Raw genomic sequence first — 22,608 nt, 5'->3', positions numbered from 1 at the left:
CAGGGCAGGTCCGGACGCAGGAGAACTTGCAGGCGTGGCAGCTGAAGGGTCCGTGAGTGTGCTTCGGGGTGGCTCGGTGGCATCCCGGGATGCCGCTGGTGTTGAGTGCGATGAGTTCGGCGGCGTTGTAGGTTCGTCGGGTCGGCCTTCGTCGGTGGGGGCCAGGGGTTCTGGCCCTGGGCGCGGTCCAGGCGCGGACGGGCGCAGACGGGCTTACCTTTGGCGTGCCTTCGGCGCACAATCGGCGCGCCCGCTGCGCGTCAACGCTGCGCGTGCGCACGGTCGCCATATATGGCGAAGTGCGAGGGAGGGCGGAGCAGCTGGGAGGCGGGAGCAGGGAGGGTACAGAATGTAAAAAGGGGCGGGGTTTGGCGGCGGTGGCTGGAAGCGGGGAGCGGGGTGGGGAGAGACGGGGGAAAAACACAGTCAAAGAGGGGAACCAGGAACAAAATACAGAAAACTAAAGAGAAATGCAACAAAAAAATACAGAAAGGAAAAATAAATGCAACTACAATGAATAAACACCCAAACAGACGCACAGAGGCAAAGGCGGGAGGCGACCACGAGGAGAGCGCGGCAGCCGGCCGAGCAGAGCGGCAGGCGGGGAGGCACTCGCAGCAGCTGGTGGCCGTGCGGCGCGGGGGCGTCCTAAACCGTCCACCAACATCTTTTGTACCATCCAACAATGGTTAACAACATTTACCTGCAATAGTCATTTTTTGTTTCAAATACCTTTCCTCGTGGCCAAATAGTATGTGTGAAATCCTTAGTTTGGTTATCCCTGTTTTTTTTTTCAACTTTCTCACCCTTGAATTTGAATTGAATTTAAAATACTTATAGAGCACAGCGTTCACCAGACGGTTTCTTGGCGCTTTGAAGGCACAGTAAGCAGAAGCGAAGCAATGAATGGATTAGTGTGGGAAAGCCTGATTGAACAAAAAAGTTTTCAAGCCCTTACGGAAGAGGAAGTAGTGTTTGGTCGACCACAGATGGTCGGGGAGGGAGTTCCAGAAGGTGGGTGCCAAAAATGAAAAATTGGCCCCTCCCCACTTTTTCCGCTTATAGCGGGGTACCTGTAGCAGGGATTGAGAAGAAGAGCGAAGCTCTCTGGCAGGAACATATTCCTTTATCAAGGAGATGATAAAGGCAGGGGCTGTTCCCTGGCGTGCCTGAAACACCATGCAGCCAGTTTTAAAGAGGGAACGTTCCCTGACAGGCAGCCAGTGGAGAGCCTTCAATAGCGGAGTTGAATGATGGGAGCGGGGGAGGCCGTACACTAGCCGGGCCGCCTGGTTTTGCACCAGCTGAAGCTTTCGTAAGCTGTAGGCTGGAATGCCGTTGTACAGGGCATTGGCATAATCCAGCCGGGAGATCACTAAAGCAGACATAATCAACTTAAGTGCCAGGGGGGAAAAAAAACGGGAAACAGTGCGAATAGTACGAAGAGTAAAGAAGCAAGAGGAGACGACAGAACTAATTTGTGAGTGAAGGGTGAGGTGATTATTCATTTTGATGCCTAAGGTCTTAACTGTAAGAGAGGGAGTGGGAGGGGAACCCAAAGAAGACGGCCAAAATAAAGAATTCCAGGGGCTGGAAGAGCCACCAGTGAGAACCAACTCGGTTTTATCCGGGTTCAACTTCAGGTGGTTGTGGCTCATCCAGTCCCTGATGAAAATCATAATAGTCTGAAAGTTAGAGATAGAATGGGGAGAAGGAGAAAGGTTGAAAATGAGCTGGAGGTCATCCGCATAATTGTATACGGTGACCTCCAGCTGCTGGAGTGCGAAAATCAGAGGATAGATGTAAAGATTGAACAAAAGAGGGGAAAGAGAGGAACCCTGGGGAACACCACAAGTGATCTTGAGTGGAGTTGCCGTGATATCCCCCAACCGGACAGCCTGGGTGCGATCCCTCAGGAAGGACGATAGTCAAACCAGGGCTGTGCCCCCGATTCCCACCGCTCTGATACGTGAAAGCAAGATGGAGTGGTCCACCGTATCGAAAGCGGCGGAGAGATCGAGGAGCACCAGGGCCTGGTGTTTATTTTGGTCCATGCCCTCCCTGAGGTTGTCCAGGACCGACACCACGACGGACTCAGTAGAGTGCCTAGGGTGGAATCCCGCGTGGGCAGGGCGCCAGGCCCCTTGTTGCTTCCACGTGGGCACTGAGTATCGAGGCACCTTGCCCAAGTAGGGCAGCAGGGAGATGGGGCGATAATTGACTGGGGCGGATGGATCTGCACCAGGCTTCTTCAAAATAGGCACTATTGTGGCAGATTTAAAAACTGGAATCACAACCCCTTGCGCAAGGGAGCTATTGAGAAAAGTAATCGGGGGCTGAGTGCAGACAGAGTAAATCTGTTGAAGGATGCGGGCTGGGCAGATATCGGCCGGGGAACCTGACTTTACCTTAGGAAGAATTTCCAAAAATACTTCTTCAGTGAGAGGGGGGATCGAAGACAGGTGACACTGAACTATGGGAGGGAGGGGATCAACAAAAGTAGAAGAAGGGGGTGGTGTTAGTCTTAATATTGGTGATTTTATCCAAAAAATAATAATTCAGTAAATCGCATAAGGGCTGGGTAGGAGGGAGTTTAGGGGTGGTCCTCTCAGAGAAGGCTAAATCATGTACGATGGTAAAGATCTCCCTAGATTTATTCTCTGCCGCCAGGATTTTTAATGAAAAATAGGCAGTTTTGGCTCCTAGAATAGCTTTTTAATAATCCTGTAATAGTGTGAGATAATGGGTTTTCAATAGGGGACAATAATCCCTTCTCCATTGCCTCTCAGCTCGCCGGAGGATCAGCTTTTTATCCTTTAAGTCTTCGCTGAACCACCGATTAGACTCCTTAGGTCTTTTGGTTGAGATCCGACGTAAAGGAGCTACTAAATCGCAACCTCCAGCGAGCCAGCTATCGATAGCAGTAGCTTGCAATGAAGAAGATAGGGCCACCAGGTTAGGTGAGGAGTTCAGAAGAGAAGAAGATAGTGAGGGGAGGTCAACACGGTTCCAGTTCCGTGCCCAGGTGTTTTTTGCAAGCGGAACCTTAGTGGCAGGGTTAAGATGGAGGGAAAAAGAAATAAGAGCATGGTCAGACCATGGGCATGGGGACACCGATATGGATGAAATGGAATAATTGAGAGACCAAACTTGGTCTAGCACATGTCCGTGTCTGTGTGTTGGAACTTGAATGTGGGGGATAAAGTTCAAAGATTGAAGTGATTCTGTGAATTGCTTGGAAGATGGGCATTCCTGAGGGTCTGTGGGCCAATAATTAAAATCGCCTAATACTAAGACTGAGGCATAGTTAACCGCCAGCGTGGCCAATACGTCCTGAAAGGCTGGCATAAACAGTGGGGTAGACTGGGGCGGGCGATACATTAACAGACAAGTGAGCGGGGGTGAGAAGGTGGATGAGCGAACCACAAGATGCTCAGAGGGGACTATAGGGGGGGAGGGGAGAAGTTGGAAGTTGTACTCAGACCGGGCAATAAGCGCCACGCCACCCCCTGTCTTACCCGCCGGGCGGTCGGCACGAAGGGCCACATAAGCAGGGGGAAGGGCAGCCAAAAGGAGAGGTAGAGAGGACTCAAAAAACCAGGTTTCGGTTGAAAACAGTATGTCAGGCTTGTGGGAATCCAATAGAACAAACAGTTCTTGATGGTGTTTCACCGCTGACCTGGTGTTGAGCAAAATAATAGACAGGGAAGGGGAAGAGGAGGGAGAGCTGGCGCCAGAGGGAGGCAGCATCAGGGGTGCCTGTGGAGAAGGGGGGAACGAGGGTAATGAGGATGTAAGCCCAAGGGAGGATATAATACAGCTGGTAGAGTACGGTAGAGGCCAATTACCCTGTATAGATTTGAGGTCCTCAGAAGAGTAGGAGATGAAAGGGGCATAAGGACGTGCCCCTGGCCCCGTCTGGCCGCGGACGGGTGCAGACGGGCTTGACTTAGGCGCGACTTCGGCGCGCATTCGTCGCGCCCGCTGCGCTCGTCCGCTGCGCGCACTGGGACACATCGCAATTTTATGGCGTTAACCCCCGAGCAGCTGGACCGCTAACTGCGGTCTAGGCAGCCTTCAGGCTACACCCAAAATGGAGCCCGCCCTCCACACAATCGGCACAAGCAGCCGTGATGGAACGGGGCTGGGGAGGCCACACAAGAGGTAGGAAGTGCACAGTACAATATTTTTAAAAACGAGGTTTTACATAAACAAATTGGCAATGATTAAAAGAAAAGTTGGGTGCCTGCATCAAAATCATGCAGGAACACCGCTTATCGTCCGATTAAAACTACAGTAGAAATCACTGCAGCCTCACGCTATTACAATGCCCCCTGTGAGGAACAGGAGCTGCCACCACCTGCTTGCTCACAGCGAGCCCTGAAAGTCTTGCCAATTTATGGCGTTCACCCCCGAGCAGCTGGACCGCTAACTGCGGTCTAGGCAGCCTTCAGGCTACACCCAAAATGGCGCCCGCCCTCCACACAATCGGCACGAGCAGCCGTGATGGAACGGGGCTGGGGAGGCCACACAAGAGGTAGGAAGTGCACAGTACAATATTTTCAAAAACGAAGTTTTACATAAACAAATTGGCAATGATTAAAAGAAAAGTTGGGTACCTGCATCAAAATCATGCAGGAACACTGCTTATCGTACGATTAAAACTACCGTAGAAATCACTGCAGCCTCATGCTATTACAATGCCCCCAGTGAGGAACAGGAGCTTCTACCACCTGCTTGCTCACAGCGAGCCCTGAAAGTCTTTCCAATTTATGGCGTTCACCCCCGAGCAGCTGGACCGCTAACTGCGGTCTAGGCAGCCTTCAGGCTACACCCAAAATGGCGCCCGCCCTCCACACAATCGGCATGAGCAGCCGTGATGGAACGGGGCTGGGGAGGCCACACAAGAGGTAGGAAGTGCACAGTACAATATTTTTAAAAACAAGGTTTTACATAAACAAATTGGCAATGATTAAAAGAAAAGTTTGGTGCCTGCATCAAAATCATGCAGGAACACTGCTTATCGTCCGATTAAAACTACAGTAGAAATCACTGCAGCCTCACGCTATTACAATGCCCCCAGTGAGGAACAGGAGCTGCCACCACCTGCTTGCTCACAGCGAGCCCTGAAAGTCTTGCCAATTTATGGCGTTCACCCCCGAGCAGCTGGACCACTAACTGCGGTCTAGGCAGCCTTCAGGCTACACCCAAAATGGCGCCCGCCCTCCACACAATCGGCACGAGCAGCCGTGATGGAACGGGACTGGGGAGGCCACACAAGAGGTAGGAAGTGCACAGTACAATATTTTTAAAAACGAGATTTTACATAAACAAATTGGCAATGATTAAAAGAAAAGTTGGGTGCCTGCATCAAAATCATGCAGGAACACCGCTTATCGTCCGATTAAAACTACAGTAGAAATCACTGCAGCCTCACGCTATTACAATGCCCCCAGTGAGGAACAGGAGCTGCCACCACCTGCTTGCTCACAGCGAGCCCTGAAAGTCTTGCCAATTTATGGCGTTCACCCCCGAGCAGCTGGACCGCTAACTGCGGTCTAGGCAGCCTTCAGGCTACACCCAAAATGGCGCCCGCCCTAGACACAATCGGCACGAGCAGCCGTGATGGAACAGGGCTGGGGAGGCCACACAAGAGGTAGGAAGTGCACAGTACAATATTTTTAAAAACGAGGTTTTACATAAACAAATTGGCAATGATTAAAAGAAAAGTTGGGTGCCTGCATCAAAATCATGCAGGAACACCGCTTATCGTCCGATTAAAACTACAGTAGAAATCACTGCAGCCTCACGCTATTACAATGCCCCCAGTGAGGAACAGGAGCTGCCACCACCTGCTTGCTCACCCTTACTCACAAAGTTATTCTCAAAAGCAGATTAACCTTTCTTAACAGGACTAAACTGCCTACATCAAATATTTCCTCTAAAATGTGGGTTTTAAAAACACTAGGTAAGAATTTGATAAGTCAAAAGACAAACGTTGTTTAAAAGTCAATTGAGTATCATTACATTGTGTCCAGCCTTTTGGAGATTTTAAATAAGCTGTGTAATGTCCTGATGTTGTAGAAGGACCATCATGGAAAATAATAGCTACAGTTACAAATGTTATTCCTGAAATTGATAGTCGAGAAGACACAACATTTTTAAGAAAAGTTGTCAATTTTGTTCCATCAGGTCTACATCGTTGGAGCATTAAAATTACATACTGTCCATATCGTCGTATAAATAATGTTGATAACATTTGTGAGTTACATTGGGCTTCGCTCATTCCTGGCTAATAGATATTTTCGAGTCTCGGTTCCCCCTTTCTCCTCCCAGATCCACGCCATCGATCAAGGGGTGCCTCAGGGCTCGGCCCTGAGCCCACTACTCTTCAACTTATATGTCCAGCCTCTGGCTGCGGTCGCCAATCTATGGGACCTTACGATGGTTTCCTATGCTGATGAAACGCAGCTGGTGGTTACCTTGGTGGACGGTTCTTCCCCCTCTGCCTCCAGATTCAAAGACGGCATGACGGCAGTTGCAGATTGGATGGCTGCTAACTGTCTACAGCTCAATGCCGGGAAAACTGAGCTTTTATTGGTGGGTAAGAATGTCAATCTGTGGAATGAGCTGTGGTGGCCGTCAGCCCTAGGATCAATACCATCTCCTAAAAATGTAGTAAATGAGCTGTGGTGTCCTGATGTACTCTTCCCTTTCCTTCCAGGCCCACACTAAGCAGCTAGCCGCCTCCTGTTTTGGTACCCTACGAGGCCTTAGATCCATCCTAAAATACTTCGACCCCTCGGTTCGCCAACTCATTATACAAGCCACCATCATCTCCCGATTTGATTATGCGAGCTCCCTCCTTTTGGGGCGAACAAGGCTGAAATACAGAAAATGCAGCGCATTCATAATGCTGCTGCTTTTGCTCTGTCTCCAGCACTATTCGAAAGCTGCACTGGCTCCATATTGAAAGACGTATCCATTTCAAGACACTCTGTCTTTCTTTTAAAATCCTGAAATACGCGAGCCCTGCCCTGTTGGGCAACCTGATTACCCACTATGTTCCTTCTCGCCCTCTTCGCTCGGCAGAACTTCATTTGCCGGTTGTGCCTAAAATTAGGCTCTCTAGGACAGGTGGGCGTGCTTTCAGGTATATCGCGCCCAAGCTGTGGAACTCCCTTCCCGTACATATTAGTGCCATTGACTGTCTGTTTGCTTTCAGGAAGGCCATCAAGACCTTCCTGTTCCCTTCACTTTAGTCTCTACTAGTTTTGTCTTTCCTCTCAGGCTGGTATTTTCCTGCTGTGTCCTCTCGTGGGCAGCGTCGGGACGCCCCTTCGCTGGGGCAGCCCTGCGCTCTACAAAATGGCTAACATAACATAACATAACACAACATACAGACCATGTTTTGATTTGCTTCTCTAACTAGATTATTAAAAGACACAGATTTGCAGTCTGGTAACGTTAAATAGATAAATCTTTCAGTGTCTATTTCTGTACTGCTTGAAAATGGACAATTGTCACAGTCATTTTGCCATTTATAAGAAAGACCAAAAAGAATTTCAATGTCCACACCTTCATCTTGCACTATAACAAGTATATACATTAAAAATTCCTGACAATCTTGCTGAATATTCTGTGAAAATTGATTTACACCAGAACATATGTCTAAAACATTTCGAATACCAGAGACACTTTCTATTTTACTTTTATCACTGCTACATTTCTCAAAGACAGAATTCAACAAACTACAAAATCTTTGGTCCCGATTTTCAACAATCTGTTCTTGTAAACTTTCAAGAAAAAAACAACATTAAACACTACATTAGCACAGCAGTTGACACCAGAACTGTTTTCAAACTGAAATCCAACAACCTCTTCAATATTATAGTATCCTTTTTCTTTTTGCTTACAATTACAGGTTCATCTAGTTTTCTTCTTTTCTCTACAACCTCACTACACATTTTCTCAAATCTTCTTTTTCGACACACCACAGGCTTTTCAAATAAAGGATATTGAGGTAAATTTGGAGCATATTCTGTTCTTAACCTATTATACTCTTTCACACAATTTTGATCTGCACTAATCTTTGTTTCATCAAAATCAATCAAGTATAATCCAGATAAAGTTCTGACTCGAGATAAAGCAACATATGCCATACCCTCTTTGAACACAGCGCTTCCAATATTCACAAAAGCACTATCTACACTCAAACCTTGCGATTTATGAATAGTCACCGCATATGCCAAACAAACAGGCAACTGTTTTCGGCGGACATATAAATCTTTTACTAGCAAAAATCGAGTCGAACAACGACTCAATTGTTCTACTTCTTCAATATCATCAAATTTGATTTACAAAAATTCAATGTCATCTCTATTTGGGTAATTCACAAAACCAACAACATGTCCCATTGCTCCATTTACTAAACCTCTTTCCAAATGTAAATTACGTCGTAAAATTATCCGACAATTTAAACATACATATAGATTCTTTTCTAAACCAACTGTTTTAGATATTGATTTGTCTAAAGAATCCAATTTTGACTTTAACTTTTTTTTTAATTTTTTTTTTTTATTTGCATCAAAAGGACAAGCATACAACAAAACAAGAAAATTCCTACGTATAATCAAAGATAGTACATTAAAGTAGCTTCAGCAAGGCAATACATAAATCATAGAACAGCAAGGGTATGAAATGAAAAAGGAAAGCAAGTATCATGACATTATTAATCCCCAAATTTTTTCCACTTTCATTTTAGTTTGAAGGCCCCTTGTTGTTGCTAAAGGATGTTCCATGTTATATATTTCCTTTATAAGACTCCACCATTCCATAACCGTCGGTGGGTTATGTTGAATCCAGACCCTAGCTAATATTAATCAAGCACATGAAATTAAAATGTTCAGCATATCACATTGAAAACTGTTCCCACCAGACGTGGCCACAAGCACATCCACTGACGTCAAGATAATTGGACGTTCCAGTTTCGTAGACATACTCCATTCCAATATTCAATTAATCGCAGACAAGTAACAAACATGTGAGTAATATCAGCTGCTCTTAAATCACATTTAGGACATTTTGTACGTTCACTGGTGTTGTTATTAGTTGCCCATTTAAGTATCCTGGCTGGTGTATAATAGAGTTGATAAATAGTTTTAAATAACTGAAGTTTTAAACTAGAAGAGTGAACAGAGCGATTTAAGCTATTTAAAGAAAAAGTTATCAAGTTTGGGGTCACATCAGTCTCCAACTTCCTACTCCACTTCTCAGATAACTTTAAAGAGTCGTCAGTTCTATAACTAATAAAGATTTTATATCCAATACTGATCAGTGCTTTATCAGCTTCTCTATAAATACAATTCCATAAATCAGAATCTAAAATATTAGTAAGTCCTAGTTTCCGCACAAGATAATCCCTTATCTGATAGTACTTAAACCGGGCCCCCTCTGTTAGATTATAACACACCTTCAACTTTTCGAATGTAAAAAACCCCTTGTGGTCATACAGATCTCCCAATTTTTTAATACCGTATTCTGATAGCACTAAACCAGCTGAATCATGAAAAATTCACAGTAAACCCGGATTAAACCATAAAGGGGTTCTATGATGAAAAAGAGAGACTTTACTCTTAACAAGAATGGAGCGCCAGATATTAACAGTGTCCCGTGCTGTCTTAAACTTCACGCGTTTGAAATAGTTGGGGTCATTTAACCTATAAAGGAACATATTTGCATCCTCACCTAACATGAATTTGTGAAAATACAGACATTTATCGGGAATCATCATCCTTCGAAAACAAATCAAAAAAGCAGACCAATAATAAGATTTAATGTCTGGTAAATCCAATCCTCCTTGATTAAAAGGGAGTTTGAGTAATGTGATAGCCCGACGAGCTTTCTTATACCCCCATATAAAGCTACTAATAATACCGTCTAATCTATTGAAATAAGAATTATTTACCCGTAAAGGGATAGAGCGGAAAAGATATAGTTATTTAGGCAGTATCTTCATTTTGACCAGATTTATTCGGCCAATAATACTTAGAGGTAGCTTATGCCAGTTCTTGAATGAGGTAATAGTTTCTTTTAATAGCGACTCATAGTTTAAGGCAGATATTAAGTTAATATTCGAGGAGATTTTAACCTCCAAATAGGTAGCTGCATCACATACCCCCGTTAATGCGCTTGATGGTTTATAATTCATAACAATTTGGGTTTTAACAGTATTAAGCCTATATCCAGAAACCTTACCAAATTTCCCTGCCTCTGTTACGATACCCTTCATTGCTTCTAAAACATTAGTGGAATAGACTGCAACGTCATCAGCATAGACAGTTATTTTGAGGGAATTTGAGCCGTTTATAAAAGGAGAAATCTGACCTTGAATCTGCAGTGCAATCAGGAATGGTTCCATTATAAGAGCGAATAGTAAAGGTGATAGGGGACACCCCTGTCTCGTCCCACGTGTGATCGGAAAGGTAGGAGAGCATTTACCCATATAGCAAACTTTACCAATAGGTTTATCATATAGGGATTGGATCCTCTTCAAAAATTGACCTTTTATACCAAAAGCTTGCAGTGTGGCCCACAGAAAGCCCCACCCCACTCGGTCAAATGCTTTCTCTGCATCTAGTAAAATCATACCGAGTGGGGTTGGTTCGATCCGTGCCACATCAAATGCCGTAATGGCCATGTTAATATGTGATGCAGTATCCCTCTTAGGGATAAACCAGTGTTGCTGGGGTGATACTAGTTTGGACATTAATGGTGCCAATCGAGGCGCTAATACCTTTGCAAATATTTTAGCATCGATATTTATAAGCGATATGGGTCTATAAGATCCTCTTTCATGAGCTCGTTTACTTTTTTTTAAGAAAAAGATAATTTGAGTAGAGTTCCAAGACCTTGGCGCCTGCTCCCCATTCCCAATATCTTGAATAACCTTTGATAATAACGGTATCAATTCCTCCGTACAAGTTTTAAATAGTTCTAAAGGAATCGAGTCTTCTCCTGCAGCTTTACCAGACGCCAAGGAATTAATAGCAATTCTAATCTCAGCCTGTGTAATATCCATCGCTAATTGATCCGAATGTTCTTCCTCCATAGTCTTAACTCTATTTAGAGTTATATATCTTATTATATTATCTTCAGTGACCTCGTTTTCCGGTGTATATAGATCTTGATAATACTGAGTGAAATGCTGTTAAATCGATTTAGGATCCTGGAATGTTTGATTATTGGCCCCTTTGATTTCCTTGATTGGCTTTTGAGCTCCGTCTTCAGCTACTTTATACGCAAAAAAAATATCTATCCTCTCACCACCTTCGTACTGATTTAATTGATATTTTTTGAATTTGAAAATACTTTTCTCCCTGAATAGATTTTCTAAGGAAGATTTTAGCTCAATTAATTTATAGTTTAATGCTTCCAAATTAGCCGTCCCTGTTAGTAAAGCTTCAGACAGTTGGCTTTCGATATGAAGAATGTCTGCAACCATTTTCTCATTTTGGTATCTGCGCTCCTTATTTTGTCTCCAAATAAACTGTTGCGTGAATCCTCGAATGCTTGCCTTACATGCATCCCACACTATCGTTGGTGAGGCTGAGTGCATATTTATATCTATAAATTCTTTTATATGGTCTTTTAATAGATTCAAGAAAGTAGAATCCAAGAATAAATATCTGGGAAATGAGAAAGAGCGAGGAGTTTGTCTCTCTGTTGCTACATCAAATGATAAAAGAATAGGATTATGATACGAGGTAACTCTTGGGCATATTACCATAGTACTGGTTTCAAGAAAAAAATCCGAAACACAGACCATATCTATGCGTGAGCATAATTTATGTGAGGCAGAATAATAAGTGTAACTAGGTGTGTTAGGGTACAGATATCTCCAAGCATCTTTAATTAAGTGAGTGGCTGCCAGATCCAGGATTGCCGCCCTGGTCTTTCGCATTCTCTAAAATGAGCCCCTTCTAGTTGTATCTAAATTATAATTCATAATGATGATGATGATGATGATGGCAAGATGGCCGCCGGGTAGGAGCTCTCGGTAAGAGCTCCTGTGCTGGGGATCCAGATTTCTGGTTTTTATCCCCGTCAGCCGCGAGCTACACCGACCGGAGCATCCCTGCACAAAAGTAACTGGATCAACAAGTAACTGGATTTAAAGAGTAACTGGATTTGCTTACCTGCTCGAGGAAACGTGCGGAGGACCCCCGACCCACAGGAGACTGAGACCCGCAGGAGAGGACCGAGCAGTTCCCGTTGTCCGCCTCGGACCCTGAGCTCTCCACTGGCCAGTTTGCGGAGCTCGTTTCTCGGATGACTGCTGCCTGGAGACAGCTGTGGGTGACTGGTGTGCCTGGAGAGGTCGGTGGTTAACTAAGGGACGTCGCTGGAGTAGACCACTGCTGGCGCCTGGAGAACGGTGAGCACGTCATTGCGAAGGTGTCCTGCCTGCCTGCGAGTGCTGCCGGGACTGCTAGTGACTGCTGCCGGGACCCCCGGGGTCCTAACCTACCCTAGACCGGGAGCTGTGTGCCCTGTCCCATCCGACTGGCGGTGCGCTCTGGGTCTGGTTGCCTGCGCTGCACGGCGGCACCGGAGGAGGTGGGCGCCTGATATTAGTGAGGCGGAGGAGTTGGAAGACGGGGCGGACTGGCCGAGCGCGGCCGAGCAAGGGCTACCACGTCCGGTTGGGCGCTTCGCCTGGTGGACCGCTGCGGGCCAAGTCCCACGCTTCACACGCCGGGAGCTGTGCGCCCTGTCTGTCCTGACCGCGGAGCGCGGTGTCTTGCTGCGCGCTCTGGGGGATGGTCTCCGCGCATTAGCGAGATACCGCTGGATTTGTCACCCTGCAGCCAAGGGAGCCCAGCTTCACCCGGCTTCAGCCGGCTTACCCCTCACCCGTCCTATCCCACCCCTCGAGATATTGGGAAGCTCCGTGCGGGGAGGCAAATGTGTGGCATAGCGGACAGCGGGCTGAACATGCATGGGAGCGTGAGGGTGACCCTACAGACGCGGAGTCTCAAGAGAGAACAGCAGTTCTTCCAGCCTTTTCCAGGAGTGTTTAAGAACGACCGCCTGAATCCCCACAAGGTCTGTGTACATAGCGTCTAAAGAGCTACTGCCGCCCAAAAGATAGACTTTTATTTTTCACCAGCCAGACATTATCGACATTGTCTCCACTGCCTAAAATGGCGGGGGCCATAGCAGGAGCAATAAATTCACCACCACCCCAGATGTCTGCATAGCTGCATTCCATCGAGATCAAGGATCAAACAAACGGAGATAAGACTCTCCCCTCCCTTCCAAGCAGAAACAAGGAATCACCAACATAGAAGCTGGACTAACGCGACCTGCCCTCAACAGAAAAGGAAACTGATCTCTCCAAAAAAAGACAACAACAGACAAAGGACTAAAAAAACCCTGACTTATCTACTCTCTTGTGGCAGACATCTTGACCAGCCCAGAAACTTCAGAAACTTCTAAGAGGTATTTTGTTTTATCACCCCACATCACATATGTTAAATCACCCTAGATCACATATGTTAATTCCACCCTGTTCAAAAGTGGCTGGGAGCATAAACGGGAGCAGTTTCTCCTTAAAGTGACCCGACCCCAAGAACTGGTCTCCATTAAACTAATCTCCTCTTATAGGCAGCGCACTCTATACAGCCATGTATTCACAACTCAGGTGATAGAGTGCCCTTACTGTAGTACTGTACTGCCTCCTGTAACCTGGTTATCTCTCAATGGGCACCAAACTCACTTTACACTTTACTACAAACTCACTTTACACTTGACTACCTCATATTTTTCTGGAGTATTAACCTGACCTCTACACCAAAATCTTTTGAATGCACTGCATCAGCATTACCAGTGCAGAAAGTGAAGCTGTCCCTCTAAGGCACATCACCAACAACAAAGAAAGGGCTACCCAATATGTTATCCCTGGTGGCCATCTTGGACTAGTCCTCCACTGGGGCAACCATCTTAGACTAGTCACCCACACCCACCGTCCATACCTAAGACCACTTAGGCTACTGTCCCTCAAACTCACAATCGTCACAAACTCTCTCACACACACAAACGTCACAAACTCTCACGCACACCCCCCCCCCTTTTTCTTTTCTTTCATCGGCATACGCCTCCTCCACCATGGAACGCACAAGCGAGCACACTTACAAAATTAACTACCCACCAGGGCTCTCCAAAAAAAACGCCAAACGTTACAAACACAACTTCCTGAAGTCTCACCCTGAAATACCGTGTGTGGACACCTACTTCTCTCAGAGCAATGGTGCCACGAGCACTGATATCATCTTCCACACTCTGCGTAGAGCACAGTGGAGGAAAGCGCTTCTCTCCATTCTCATTGGTTCCACCACCAGGAAAACCGCTCACAGCCTGACGCTCTCTATCACGCCATCCCAAGTTTTCCCCGGCAGAGCCACCATTACCATCTACAACAACGGGATCATTCTATTCCAAGCCACAGATAGGAATCTCCACCGACTCGACCACCTTTTCCCTACTTTCCTAATGCACATTACCAAAATCCGGTCCCCCGCCTCGCACACACCAAGATGCTCCACACCCCCCAACTCCATGCCCCAACATAACGTAACTCCTGCACACCCCTCTCCCTCTGACGATTATCGTCCCCCTTCCCACATCGCACATACCCCCACCCTCCCTTCCACCCACTCCACACCACCCCACTACACTCCACTACACTCCACCCCACACCCCGCACCCACTGTCGAAGATCACTTCATCCACTCCACCCCACACCCCGCACCCACTGTCGAAGATCACTTCACCCACTCAACTCCACCCCACTCCACTCCACTCCACTCCTCTCCACTCTTCACCCCGCACTCATGGACGAAGATCGTCCACCTTCCCACATCACACCTACCCCCACCCTACCTTCCACCCACTCCACTCCTCCTACGAGTCTCGCGGTACCCACAACGGACCGGAGCATATCTCCCCTCCTCCGCAGCAGTTATCCCTCTCACCCTATCCCCCCCCATTCTCACTCCTCACCTCCCCACCCCCCCCAACAAGACACACAGAGCTCACCACCCCCCGCTCCTCAACATCCCCCCCGCTCCACCCCCCCCTACTCAGCCCCCACTACCTTCTTGACACCCCTATTGTCTTCAGTCTTCACTCGTCCCATAACTCTCCGGCGTCGCCCCCCAACGACGTCCCCGCCCTTACGTCCCAGCCGACCCATCCCTCACCCACACCCCTCGCCCACACTCTCTCTCACCCATCGAATACCACCCCTCCCCCTATTACCGCAGAACACTCCACTGACAATGGCACACCCCACCCCCCCGACCCCAGCTCGCAGTCCAGCTCCCTATTCAACAACCTGCCTACGGCCCTCACCTCCAACGCTAGCCCCTACTCACAGCTCGACCTGATTTTAACAACGCTCCTACAAGTCAAAGACGAGGTCCACACTAAGCATGGGCGTAAAATCCGCTCCGCTCGCGTATTTTTCGGATTTTCGGCAATCCGCGAACTCTTGCGAATTTGTCGAAAATCCGTGAATCCGCTCGCGGCGGATTTTTTGCTTGGTTGCGGCGCGCGGCGTGGTGCACGGCGTTCACTTTCCGTCATTAAGCGTTTGCCGAGTTGTTTTTCTCGATCATATTTTGCGAGTGCCGCGCCATTTTGGATCTTGCTGCGTGATCCCGCGGGAGTTTGGCGCCCGCGAATACGTAATCGCGGCTTGCCACCTTGCACAGCACACCTCGCGAGAGTTCGCAATTGCGAACACGTAGTTGCGGCGGAAAGGAACAATCTCGCACTCGCGAAATAGAGATTTTGCAATTCTGCACAAGAAATCCACCAGCAAACAGGATAAACCTTCAGAAAATGATGATTTTTATCAGAATCACTCCTCAGGTTGACATTTGCATGGCCTTTTTTTTGCAAGGAGTCCATTTTGGGGGGGGGAGGGAAGGAAGTGCCCCTCAGTCTCCAACTTCCTGTTCCTGTCCAGCAGGCTCCTCCCAGTGCTTTGTCCATCTCCTGGTCACTTTCATTTGGATCTGGAGCTGGAAGGATTACTTTTTGTGGGTGCTGCTGGATATTTGGATTTGAGGCCTTTTTGACTGTCTTTGGATCACTTTTGGATTAGAAATCAACTTTCACAAGTAAGTTTGTTTGGGGCATTACAGTTGCTGCAACTACAATTTTGGAACTTTTTCAGAACATTAAATAAATTATATTGTGGGTAGCCACAGTATCCAGTAGGACCAGGGTTGGTTATGGGTGCATGATACAACTGTTTTGTTGAATTTAAACACCATTGAGGCCATGGATGGGCTGGGATTGTGCTGATTTTTGTCATTTTTTTGGGGCTGCTGGTGGGGCCCTTTGCCCAGGGGTGGTGAGTGTTGCATGGGCCTAGTCTTTCTGTGGGGTGTCTTCTTGAATTTAAACATCATTGAGGCCATGGATGGGCTGGGATTGTGCTTATTTTATTGTGTTTTGTCGTTTTTTTGGGGCTGCTGGTGTGGCCTTTTGCCCAGGGGTGGTGGTGCATGGACTGAGTGTGCCTGTGGTGTGGTCTCACTCTCTTTAATGTAAACATCATGATGGCATTGGATTGTGGTGATTTCTGGCTGTTTTTCTGTTTTTTGGGGGTGTACTGTTGATGTGGACTGGCCATGTGGGTGGTGGTGGTGGCCATCTTGAGTGCTGGCTGGTACAGGCAACATGTGCTTGGGGTGTAAGGGGCCATTTTGAAGAGAGGCAGTGTCTGAGGCCTGCACTTATTTTGCCTACTTTTCATCCATTATGCCCAGGGGTAGTGAGTGTTGCATGGGCCTAGTGTTTCTGAGGGGTGTCTTCTTGAATTTCAACACCATTGAGGCCATGGATGGGCTGGGATTGTGCTGATTTTATTGTTTTTTGTCGTTTTTTTGGGGCTGCTGGTGGGGCCCTTTGCCTAGGGGTGGTGAGTGTTGCATGGGCCTAGTCTTTCTGTGGGGTGTCCTCTTGAATTTAAACACCATTGAGGCCATGGATGGGCTGGGATTGTGCTGTTTTTTGTTGTTTTTGTCGTTTTTTTGGGGCTGCTGGTGTGGCCTTTTGCCCAGGGGTAGTGGTGCATGGACTGAGTGTGCCTGTAGTGTGGTCTCACTCTCTTTAATGTAAACATCCTGGATGGCATTGGATTGTGGTGATTTTTGGCTGTTTTACTGTTTTTTTGGGGTGTACTGTTGATGTGGACTGGCCATGTGGGTGGTGGTGGTGGCCGTGGCCATCTTGAGTGCTGGCTGGTACAGGCAACATGTGCTTGGGGTGCAAGGGGCCATTTTGAAGAGAGGCAGTGTCTGAGGCCTGCACTTATTTTGCCTACCTTTCATCCATTATGCCCAGGGGTAGTGAGTGTTGCATGGGCCTAGTGTTTCTGAGGGGTGTGTTCTTGAATTTCAACACCATTGAGGCCATGGATGGGCTGGGATTGTGCTGATTTTATTGTTTTTTGTCGTTTTTTTGGGGCTGCTGGTGGGGCCCTTTGCCCAGGGGTGGTGAGTGTTGCATGGGCCTAGTCTTTCTGTGGGGTGTCCTCTTGAATTTAAACACCATTGAGGCCATGGATGGGCTGGGATTGTGCTGTTTTTTGTTGTTTTTGTCGTTTTTTTGGGACTGCTGTTGTGGCCTTTTGCCCAGGGGTAGTGGTGCATGGACTGAGTGTGCCTGTAGTGTGGTCTCACTCTCTTTAATGTAAACATCCTGGATGGCATTGGATTGTGGTGATTTTTGGCTGTTTTTCTGTTTTTTTGGGGTGTACTGTTGATGTGGACTGGCTTGGGGTGTAAGGGGCCATTGTGAAGAGAGGCAGTGTCTGAGGCCTGCACTTATTTTGCCTACTTTTCATCCATTATGCCCAGGGGTAGTGAGTGTTGCATACTTGCATGGCCCTAGTCTTTCTGTGGGGTGTCTTCAATGTAAACATCATGGATGGCATGGGATTGTGCTGATTTTTCTGTGTTTTGTCGATTTTTTGGGGTGTATAACTGAACTGATGTTCCTCTGTCTTCCATTGCTTTTAGGTGCACAAGACTCAAGAGAACCACCAGTGCCAGGAAGAAGTCCTGCAGCGGTGTGTGTGTGCAGCATAACGTCACGCGACATCACGTCTGGACACAGACAACTCTGCAACTCGTGCAACTGCTGCCTGCTGTTCTGACCTGCTCTGAAGAAGATGGCCCCAAAAAAAGTTACCCGTAGCTCCTCTAGCAAGAAAGGTGCCAGTAAGGAGCAGAAGAAGCAAGTTACCAAGGAGATTGGTGTGCCGCCCACCCCTTTTTTTGGGAGTAAAAAAAAAAGTATGCCTGCAGCAGCAGCGGGATCTGCTGGGGACCAAGCTGGCAGCAGCACCCCCGCTCCATTGGGCTCAGTGCCACCACCACCACCACGCCAACTTAAGTCCAAGCCCTTGAGTGCTGCAGAGGCAGCCAGTATAGTTCTTCAATCACCATCGACCAGTGATGTTGGCTCATCGCAAGAAAGCAGCAGCAATGTCCCTCAATCAACACAGGTTGTTGTAGCACATCTGACGAGTGTTGAACAACCACAGCCGCAACAACAATCACATGTGCAAGTACAAGCCCAAGTACATGTGGAAGGAGAGGCAGCGCAAGGAGATGCGCAAGCAGAGGTGCATGGAGGGTCACAAGTGCCCACAATAGTTGTTCCTCCCGAAGTAGGGGCACATCAGGAAATCGACAATCAAGGCGAGGTATCATTTGAGGAAGACACTCCTCCTGATGATCATTCATTGTCTTCCACACCCCTAGCAAGGAAGAGATCAAGGGTGGTGTCTACATCTTCTTCAAGCACACCTCCTTCTGATGATACGGATCAAAATTGGGAACCAGCACCACTGCCGTCTGAGAGTGAGGCACACCATGATCTGACAAAGGTAGTTAAGCGTAAAAGGAAGCTCGTCCAAAGTCTCAGACTTATGGAGTGTGATGATGAGGCTCAACAAGAAGTGGCGGATACTGCTGCTGATGAAGACTCTGACAACGACGACCCAGTCATCATAAAGGTCACTGCAGCCCCAGCGGGCATGCAGCAAACAGACATTTTGACCCTAGCCCGAAAAGCTGCTGAGCGTGATGATGATGATGTTGTCGACGAGGAGGCAGTGGAAACACCACCACAATCATTGGAGTTAAGTAGTACACCAACTCGTACCGTTTCCATATTTCTTTCTGGCAAGAAGGGACCTCCATCCACCTCGACCTTAATTAGTGGCGGTGAAAGTGCACAACGTACAAAAGTTGGGCAATCCAGATCCTCCACTTCATCTGGCATTAGCAGCATGACCACCACCACCAGTATCGCCGCCTCCTCCAGGCCCCACAGACACTTCAAGTCCCCAGTTTGGGACTTCTTTACTGTTTGCCCAAAAAGGGAAAAGTTCGCCATTTGTACCCTTTGTAAGCTTGCAGTTAGTCGTGGTAAGTCAGGTACCAACTATGGTACCGGAGGCCAGAGAGGTCATCTTGAGAGACAGCACACTGTCAAATGGTTTGCGCACCTAGATGCAATCAAGGAAGCCCGAATTGGAAGTCAAGAAAACGTTGATGTTGCATCTGATGATGACGAGGAGGAAGAAGACGTGTCAAACACTTCACTTACACCCAGTACCCCTGTCAGCAGCACACCCAATGTGAGGCACACTAAGAGTGTTGGAGCGAGTGAGACACCAACGCGCAAAAGTTCACCAGCGAGCAAAATTGGGTCAACGAAGTCATTATCATCCCGTAAATGCTTGGTCCAGGGCAACATTAGAACCATGTTTTCTTCAGACGTGCCATATGAACGCAACCACCCACTGACGCGTCTGTATAACACTAAGCTGGCTAAAATGCTAGCTGTGGACCTTCTCCCTTTTTCTTTTGTAGAAGCGGTAGGTTTTCTAGAATTAGTGGCAAGGCTCTGCCCTAAATGGAAGGTTCCTAGCCGGTTCTATTTTGCCAGAGTTGCGGTTCCAGCACTACATGAAGATGTGCTGGAGGCGATTGGGGCAGCTTTGCAGAAGAGTGCTGTTCACACAATACATCTGACAACAGACATGTGGACCAGTGGCACAGGCGCTGATTACATGTGCATCACTGCACACTGGGTCTCTTTTTCAGGTGTTAAAGCAAAGCTAAACGCAGGTGTTGACCCGGACCAAGTTTTTAAAGCTGCTCGGAAACATGCAACACTAGCCATGTTTGGCTTGGAGAAAATTATTTACAACAAGGGGTGGTGATGGACAGAGTCTCTGAATTAAGCAGAGTACTCTCACCCAGTCAAGAGATCAGGGCTAGATCCAACACCGTTTTTTAGCTCATTGCACCATCCCAGTTTCAGAACCTGGCTGTATGCAAATTAGTCTGTCCCTGGCCCAGTGCATCATGGGAACAGGGCAGACCAGACTACAAAAGCCAATTCTTACACTGGGAAGGAAACAAGCTTCCGGGGACCGGTTTCTGGCATTTCAGCCGTCTTCGGCCCGGCTTGCTTGAATCCTGATGGTGCAATGAGCAAGGGACTCACATCTGAGTATACCCTTCCACGCTTAGGGTGGAAAAAATTATTTACAACAAGGGGTGGTGATGGACAGAGTCTCTGAATTAAGCAGAGTACTCTCACCCAGTCAAGAGATCAGGGCTAGATCCAACACCGTTTTTTAGCTCATTGCACCATCCCAGTTTCAGAACCTGGCTGTATGCAAATTAGTCTGTCCCTGGCCCAGTGCATCATGGGAACAGGGCAGACCAGACTACAAAAGCCAATTCTTACACTGGGAAGGAAACAAGCTTCCGGGGACCGGTTTCTGGCATTTCAGCCGTCTTCGGCCCGGCTTGCTTGAATCCTGATGGTGCAATGAGCAAGGGACTCACATCTGAGTATACCCTTCCACGCTTAGGGTGGACACAATTATTTACAACAAGGGGTGGTGATGGACAGAGTCTCTGAATTAAGCAGAGTACTCTCACCCAGTCAAGAGATCAGGGCTAGATCCAACACCGTTTTTTAGCTCATTGCACCATCCCAGTTTCAGAACCTGGCTGTATGCAAATTAGTCTGTCCCTGGGCCAGTGCATCATGGGAACAGGGCAGACCAGACTACAAAAGCCAATTCTTACACTGGGAAGGAAACAAGCTTCCGGGGACCGGTTTCTGGCATTTCAGCCGTGTTCGGCCCGGCTTGCTTGAATCCTGATGGTGCAATGAGCAAGGGACTCACATCTGAGTATACCCTTCCACGCTTAGGGTGGACAAAATTATTTACAACAAGGGGTGGTGATGGACAGAGTCTCTGAATTAAGCAGAGTACTCTCACCCAGTCAAGAGATCAGGGCTAGATCCAACACCGTTTTTTAGCTCATTGCACCATCCCAGTTTCAGAACCTGGCTGTATGCAAATTAGTCTGTCCCTGGCCCAGTGCATCATGGGAACAGGGCAGACCAGACTACAAAAGCCAATTCTTACACTGGGAAGGAAACAAGCTTCCGGGCAGTGAGATAAATAACGGTGATGGATCAAGCCCTGATCTTTGGACTGGGTAAGAGTGGTCTGCTTAATTCAGACACTCTGTTCATCACCACCCCCTTTTCTGAATCGTTTTTGGCCACTATAGGTGTGGCAGGGTATACTCAGACATGAGTCCCTTTCTCACTGCTCCATCAGGATTCAAGCAAGCCGGGCCGAAGAGGCTGAAATGCCAGAAACCGGTCCCCGGTAGCTTGTCTCCTTTCTGGTGAAGAATTGGCTTGGTAGTTTGGTCTGCCCTGTTCCCATGATGCACTGGGCCAGGGACAGACTAATTTGCATATAGCCAGGTTCTGAGCTGGGATGGGGCAGTGAGATAAATAACGGTGATGGATCAAGCCCTGATCTTTGGACTGGGTAAGAGTGGTCTGCTTAATTCAGACACTCTGTTCATCACCACCCCCTTTTCTGAATCGTTTTTGGCCACTATAGGTGTGGCAGGGTATACTCAGACATGAGTCCCTTTCTCACTGCTCCATCAGGATTCAAGCAAGCCGGGCCGAAGAGGCTGAAATGCCAGAAACCGGTCCCCGGTAGCTTGTCTCCTTTCTGGTGAAGAATTGGCTTAGTAGTTTGGTCTGCCCTGTTCCCATGATGCACTGGGCCAGGGACAGACTAATTTGCATATAGCCAGGTTCTGAGCTGGGATGGGGCAGTGAGATAAATAACGGTGATGGATCAAGCCCTGATCTTTGGACTGGGTAAGAGTGGTCTGCTTAATTCAGACACTCTGTTCATCACCACCCCCTTTTCTGAATGGCTTGGAGAAAAGTCACACATCCCAAAACATTTTGGACGAGTTTAACAAAAAGGTCTTGAAAATGCTATCCCCAAAAAAACGCCAGATTGGTTATGTTTCCACGGATAATGGCGCCAATGTAGTTAAGGCCATGGCGCTGGGTGGCTATTTCAGAGTGCCGTGTTTGGCGCACTGTATCAACCTGGTAGTTCAAAAATTCTTGAGTGATAGAGACAGTACAGCGTTCCAGGTAATGGCCACCTGCCGCAAA

Source organism: Lissotriton helveticus, chromosome 1_1, assembly GCF_964261635.1.
Source record: "Lissotriton helveticus chromosome 1_1, aLisHel1.1, whole genome shotgun sequence".
Taxonomy (NCBI): Eukaryota; Metazoa; Chordata; class Amphibia; order Caudata; family Salamandridae; genus Lissotriton; species Lissotriton helveticus.
This window is presented reverse-complemented; position numbering follows the sequence as displayed.